The sequence below is a fragment of the Tursiops truncatus genome, chromosome 6 (assembly GCF_011762595.2).
Source record: "Tursiops truncatus isolate mTurTru1 chromosome 6, mTurTru1.mat.Y, whole genome shotgun sequence".
NCBI classification, from domain to species: domain Eukaryota; kingdom Metazoa; phylum Chordata; class Mammalia; order Artiodactyla; family Delphinidae; genus Tursiops; species Tursiops truncatus.
The window spans coordinates 112,989,114-112,995,910 of NC_047039.1; the positions used below are offsets into that span (position 1 = coordinate 112,989,114).

Below are 6,797 nucleotides of genomic sequence, written 5' to 3' on the forward strand. Positions count from 1 at the left end.
AATAATGAATACGTTTTAGTATAAGCACCGCCCCATAACATATTTGAGGCATACTCACACTTTCAGTGCTCACTGTTTACCTGAGATTCCAATCTAACCAGGCGTCGGTATTTAATCTAGCATCTTCACCAGGACACTTGCAGGGAAAAGGCTCACACAGGCCTGGGGCTTCGCCAGGGCTGGAGGGGACCCCACACTTCCACCATCTGGGTCTGGGTCCTCCCCCCAACCACCCAGGAAACAACGGGCAGGGGGGTGCTCAGCAAGGCCCTCCTCTCCCTCAGCTTCTGCAAAACAGGCAGGTCAGGTGGGTGATCTCGCCTTCTCTTATTTCTGGGACTTCCTGGGTGTAGCCCCTGATCCCACACGGGGGCCTTTAGGAACCACCCCTGGGGATGGTCTAGTGAGTTCCGTTCCCGGTGAACTCGGGTCCGATGATGACCGGGAGGTACCAGCAAGCGCCCGGAAAAGCAGCCTCAGTAAATGCAGCCCAGGAACCCACGTCTGCGCCAGTCCCGGGAGGGAGCTGCTCCTCGTGGGTCCTTCCCGACTGGTCCTCTCAACACTGCGAAGACCCTCTGGCCACCTTCCCTCACAGGCAGCCTCCACCTTATTCTGCAAGTTCTTCCGCAGTCTGTGTCATCATCTTGAAGTCGCCTGGAAGAAATGGAGTCACCCACTCTCCACCCAGAGCAAAGACAGGCCGTCAAGAGGGGGATGGGAGGTGGGGGCCCAAAGGGCTTCATGAATGCAGATTCCCAGGCCTGCCGCTAGACACGCCCCCCCCCCCCCCCCCCCAGGTTCAGACTCTGCCCAGGAATCTACATTTTAACACTAGGTGGTTTGGAGTCAGCCTAAAGCTTGAGAGGCCTGGTCTGGGGTTCCTGAGGAGCCAGCTGCCCCTTTGTTCCAAGCCAACGGGGACCAGGAGCTTAGACTCAAGGGAAGGGCAAGGCCCCATGTGGCCTGCGATGGGCAGGAGGTGACATCACTGGGGCCCCGGGCCACTCTGGATGGACCCTCCCATGTGCCCAGACCAAAGGGTCCCAGGAGGCCCAAGGCAGAGGTCTGTGCGCACAAGTCCCAGCAGTGGAGCAGGACAGTTTGGCACAAGCAGACTCCCAGCCCCTCACCCCGCAGCCCGGCTCTAACCCCTCTGCTGCCCCACTGGAGGTGTGATGTCCACGTCACCCAACCACTCTGGCTTGTGTCCTCAGCTATCAAGTGTGGGTGCTCATGGCACCAACCTCGTGGGGGAGGGGCGTGAAACGGGAGGACGTTAGCGCAGGGCCGCTGGGGCCTTGGCACACAGTGGGTGTTGAGCACGGCCTGCAGCCGCTTGTCCTTAGTGAAGAGTTACAGCCCCGCAGGTCTGAGACTAAGGAAGCCCGGCCGCTAGGACGGTGTGGGTAGCTGGACAGAGCAGTGACTGAGACAGGACTGATGCCCCTTGCAGCTGCCCACTGTACTGACCAGCTCCGGGGTGACACCCAGGCCCCGCGCTGCACCTGCGAGCGCCGACACAGGGCAGGACAGGGCCTTGCCCAGAGCACACACACACACCCACTCCCAGCTGACCCCGTCCCTGGTGGCTGCCTGCCTGTCCCTTGGTCACGCCCTCGGCCCTTCTCTCCCTTCTCTCCCACGATGCTCTGCAAACTGGGCAGAGCTCTCCCGTGCGCACTTGGTTAGCTCTCTACCTGTAACTAACCGGCTGATTGGGAACTTCTCAAAGGAGAACTGGATGGGGGACACTGCTAGCCTCCTGCAGGCCGTGTCCACCCCAGCCGGCTCAGCGTCCCTTGGCTGGACCTACCGCCCCCCCCTTCTGTCCACTGCCCTTCTGTGCTGTCTGTGCGCGCATACACGGTGTGGACGGGCGCGCTCAGGGACGCCTGGGCGTGCACGGACGCTGTGGACACGCAGGCGTGTCTGCACACGTATGCACATATGCTTATGCACACATGCACACGCCTTTCTCAGCCCGCGCGGTTCATCGGAAGGTCGCCCCCGGTCGCACGGAGCCCAGCGCACACGCGCGTCCGGCCGGGGAACCACGCGCCCGCAGCCGTGGGGAGGCACCGCGTCACCGCCTCGGCCGGGGCCGCATGGCCCCACCGTCTACACTGCGGGGACGGCCAGCACCCGAAGCATCGGATTTAAATCCTAAAACTCTAGGGAAAGGACGGACGGGAAGAGCAAAAGCCGGCTCCGCGCAGACTCTGTCCCGCCCCGGGGTTCGAACCGTCCGCTCAAAAATGGCGCGGAGCCGGCTCAGAGCATGCGCGGAAGACGCGTGGCGTAGGCTGGGAGCATGCGCAGACCACGCCCCGGCTCCCGCCGCACCCACAGTTCCAAGCGCAGGGCCGCGTCCGGATGTCCGTGGAGCGGCTCTTCCTTCCTCGTCCTCTGATTCGCTACCAACCACTTCCATTTCCGCAGAAAGTTCCGAGCCATTTCCGCGAGGCGTGTCGCTGTAGGAAGTGCGTGCCAACCCTGTTTTGTTTCCGGGGGAATCTATTTTCCTGAGGGACGCTTGGACTTCCGGGTGTTCCTCTCAGCCTCTGATTGGCTTGTTTTATGAATATATTAGAATACGAAAAAGAAGTTTTTTCATCGCGCTAAAATAATATAGCGACTTAAAAAGAACTTATTCTCGGCTATCTGTTGGATGCGATCACTTTCACCAGCGTGTCTGAGGTGAGAACGCGAAGTCGCCGTAAGCAAAAGGCGGTGCGCAGGCGGGTTCTTAAATAGGGAGCGCGCGAAGGATGAAAGCGTGTTGTATGAAAGGAGAGAAGGTTAGCACTCCCCTTGACAAGGATGGAAGAGACCTTCGGGTCTAACAACACGCATACGGTTAAGGCATTGCCACTTACGTTGTGGCATCTAACCACTGTTTTTTACTGTGCGGACACAAGGGCGTGTGGTCCGCGGGGGTGCATCGCTATACGATGTGTGCTGCACTTGTCCACACTGACGTGTGGGCGTGACGCGCGCGGGTGCATAAGCGGGGGGTGCGACACAGGGATCTGTGATACACGGCTGTGTGATACGTGTGTGTGCCGCGTGGACAAACACCTATGCGACGCTACTTGCTCGGCTCTTTGAGATGCTTGGCATTTTTTTTTTTTAAACATCTTTATTGGAGTATAATTGCTTTTCAATGGTGTGTTACTTTCTGCTGTATAACAAAGTGAATCAGCTATACATATACATATATCCCCATATCTCCTCCCTCCCTATCCCACCCCTCTAGGTGGTCACAGAGCACTGAGCTGATCTCCCTGTGCTATGTGGCTGCTTCCCACTAGCTGTCTATTTTACATTTGGTAGTGTATAGATGTCAGTGCCACTCTCACTTCGTCCCAGCTTACCCTTCCCCCTCCCCGTGTCCTCAAGTCCATTCTCTACGTCTGCGTCTTTATTCTTGTCCTATCCCTAGGTTCTTCAGAACCTTTTTTTTTTTAATTCAATATATATGTGTTAGCATATGGTATTTGTTTTTCTCTTTCTGACTTACTTCACTCTGTATGACAGACTCTGGGTCCATCCACCTCACTACAAATAACTCGATTTCATTTCTTTTTATAGCTGAGTAATATTCTATTGTATATATGTGCCACATCTTCTTTATCCATTCATCTGTCGATGGACACTTAGGTTGCTTCCATGTCCTGGCTATTGTAAATAGAGCTGCAATGAACATTGAGGTACATGTCTCTTTTTGAATTATGGTTTTCTCAGGGTATATGCCCAGTAGTGGGATTGCTGGGTCGTAGGGTAGTTCTATTTTTAGTTTTTTAAGGAACCTCCGTACTGTTTTCCATAGTGGCTGTATCAATTTACATTCCCACCAACAGTGCAAGAGGGTTCCCTTTTCTCCACACCCTCTCCAGCATTTATTGTTTGTAGATTTTTTGATGATGGCCATTCTGACCGGTATGAGATGATATCTCATTGTAGTTTTGATTTGCATTTCTCTAATGATTAGTGATGTTGAGCATCCTTTCATGTGTTTGTTGGCAGTCTGTATATCTTCTTTGGAGAAATGTCTATTTAGGTCTTCTGCCCATTTTTGGATTGGGTTGTTTGTTTTTTTGATATTGAGCTGCTTGTATATTTTGGAGATTAATCCTTTGTCAGTTGCTTCATTTGCAAATATTTTCTCCCATTCTGAGGGTTTTCTTTTCATCTTGTTTATGGTTTCCTTTGCTGTGCAAAAGCTTTTAAGTTTCATTAGGTCCCATTTGTTTGTTTTTATTTCCATTTCTCTAGGAAGTGGATCAAAAAGGATATTGCTGTGATTTATGTCATGGAGTGTTCTGCCTGTGTTTTCCTCCGAGTGTTTTATAGTGTCTGGCCTTACATTTAGGTCTTTAATGAGATGCTTGGCATTTTTCGTAATACAGAGTGGATCACAGCTTTCTTGTATGGGTATCATTGCACCTGGGGCAGGCGTGCCTTCACCTCAGCCCCAGCCACAGGGTGGGGGGCAGGGCCGGGGAGCGGACATCAGGACACCCAGGTGGCTTCCACTTCCTGTCAGTGTGTTTCAGCGTGGAAGCAGGAACGGGGCGGGGGAGGTTAGGCAGGTGACCTGGTGGTCAGACCAGGTCCCGCAGGTGGCTGAGGTCTGAGGCCTTGGTGGCTTCGAAGTTTCCATGTGCATCTCTTCAGCATCACAGACATTCGGGGCACAAGTAGGAATTGAGCAGCCGTCCTCCGTGGGACACTGATCCAGGTGGGAGAGGACCCCAGCCCCAGGAGCTCACATCCTGGACCATTCCAGAGCCTTAGCGGACAGATCCAAAGCAGACGACCTCTGTGGGGTGAGCAGAGCAGGCGGGAGCGGTCAGGGAAGGCGAGGCGGAAGATGCCCTGAACCAGGTTCCCCCTTTATGTCCACAGCACAAACTGCTGTGAGTTTCAAATGCAGGGCTCATTTAAGGACCCAGTTAAATGATGGTCAAAGTAAATACAAGCAACGTGACCGACGATTTAAACACAGAGGGGTGGTGGTCGGTCCACTCCGGCTCTCAGGAAACGGGGAGACGGGAAGGTGGTCGGCAGCCCCTCGGAGGTGCCGGCAGCAAACCCGGACCTGGACACCTAGGGGACGAGTGACCCATTCTCCAGAGATGCCGAGGGAGAAACGGGGGAACCCGGAGGTTCAAGAAGGAAACACAGGCGGGGGCTTTGCTGGGGCCCCCGGTTCACACCAAGCTTGTGTGCGTGTGCGCGGATGTATACGTACGTATGTGTATGTACCTGTGTGTACATACGTAGGCACGTACACTTTAAGATATTAAGACGACTAGGGAAACCTGGACACTAGGTTAAAGAATTCATATTTTAGGTGTGAAAACGGTACTGGGGTAATGCTTTTGGAGAATTATCTTTTAGAGATACCATGAATTCACTGCTTAAATTATAAAACATTTGGGATTTATACTCAAATAACCAGGGAGGGATGCCTGAAACAAGAGGTTAAAAGTTTTTGAAACTGGATGATAGAACACAGCGATTTTCTCCACTTTTATATACGTTCGAAATGTTCCACAATAAAGTTTTTGTTTTTAATATAATAGAAGATATTCCCCAAAATGTTAGTGGGAAGAGGCATCTGGGTGATTTATTATCTTTGCTTTTTTTTTTCTGTTGATAATTAGCACAAATACATAATCATCATAGTAAGAAAATAGCATTTTTTAAAGACCAAGAACCTTCCGCTAGCGCACGTGGCACTGCAGAGCCTGCGCAGCAGGAAGCACCGCCTCGGGGCCCGCCTCCGCTCCACAGGCCGCTACACGGAAAGAAAGGTAAACAGTTCTCGCGGGGACACAGTTACAAGACAGGAAATTCTTTATTTTCAAAAAGAGAATGTATTTTTACATAAATCTACAACAGAGAATTCAAATGTAGAAAAAATAAACTATATTCAAGGACACGGCACTCTGCACGCATGCCCCTCCCCCCGGGGCGAGTCCGACACCGGAACCAACAAAACCCAAAGAACCTCAAGGTCTCGGAAATCCTGAGGCCAGGCCTCCGCCACCGACGCGGGGCCTCAGCGTCCCCCGTGCGGACGCTGCCGACACGGGGGTCCTTTCGCCGGAGCAACTCGCTCCTACGACAGCCAGCGTCCGCACGGCTTCTTCCCACGTGGTGGGGGGGGGAACGGCAGGATGCTCGTTTCCAGACGCCGGTGCGACTGTCCTCTCTGGGCCACAGCGGCCGCTGCGGGGTGGGCTGCCGCTCCCCCATCTGCAGGGACCCCCGGAGCCCAAGGACTGGCCCCGCCGCCCGGCATCAGGCAGGGGACGCGCCTCCCCAGCAAAGGTCTCGGGGCCACAGGCGGGATCGGAACCCCAGGGTGGCCTGGCTGCAGGGAGGGGTCCCTGTGGACGGCAGCGGCTCTGCGACGACACTGCCCTGCAGTCCGGTGCGCCCCACACCCCACTCCCGCCGGCAGGAAAGAGGCCCCTGACCCAGCAAGCAGAGCCGCTGGGTGCGCGAGGAGGGCGGATGACACCCAGCTCCCTGCGAGAGGCCGGCTCCCAAGCCCGTGGGTCCCGCGGTTGGCGGCGAGGGCGGGCACCAGCCTGTGCGCCCCAGACCCGGGGCGCCCACACCCCCGCCCTCGCCAGCGTCCGCCAGGTTCCACAGGACAACATCGCAGGGTCCCCGGCACCATCCCAACTAGGCCCCCCGCCTCCTTCCCGCGGCCCCACATCTACGCGCCGTTAGCCCGCGGGGACTGCTGACTCGCCCTCTGCGGCCCCGGACCCCGCGTG

General features: G+C 55.1%; 1 long non-coding RNA gene and 1 other non-coding gene across 2 annotated transcripts; one reads left to right on the top strand and one right to left on the bottom strand.

Moving 5' to 3' along the window:
• LOC117312710 (uncharacterized) lies at window positions 1–2,271 on the bottom strand. Its single transcript, XR_012332758.1, has 2 exons — window positions 1,248–2,271; window positions 1–657 (listed from the first exon to the last, which is right to left on the bottom strand). It is a non-coding gene; the product is annotated as an uncharacterized lncRNA (long non-coding RNA).
• A 508-nt stretch (window positions 2,272–2,779) lies between these two features.
• On the top strand, window positions 2,780–2,905 carry LOC117312854 (U6atac minor spliceosomal RNA). Its single transcript, XR_004527260.1, has one exon. It is a non-coding gene; the product is annotated as a U6atac minor spliceosomal RNA (small nuclear RNA).
• The last annotated feature ends 3,892 nt before the right edge of the window (window positions 2,906–6,797 follow it).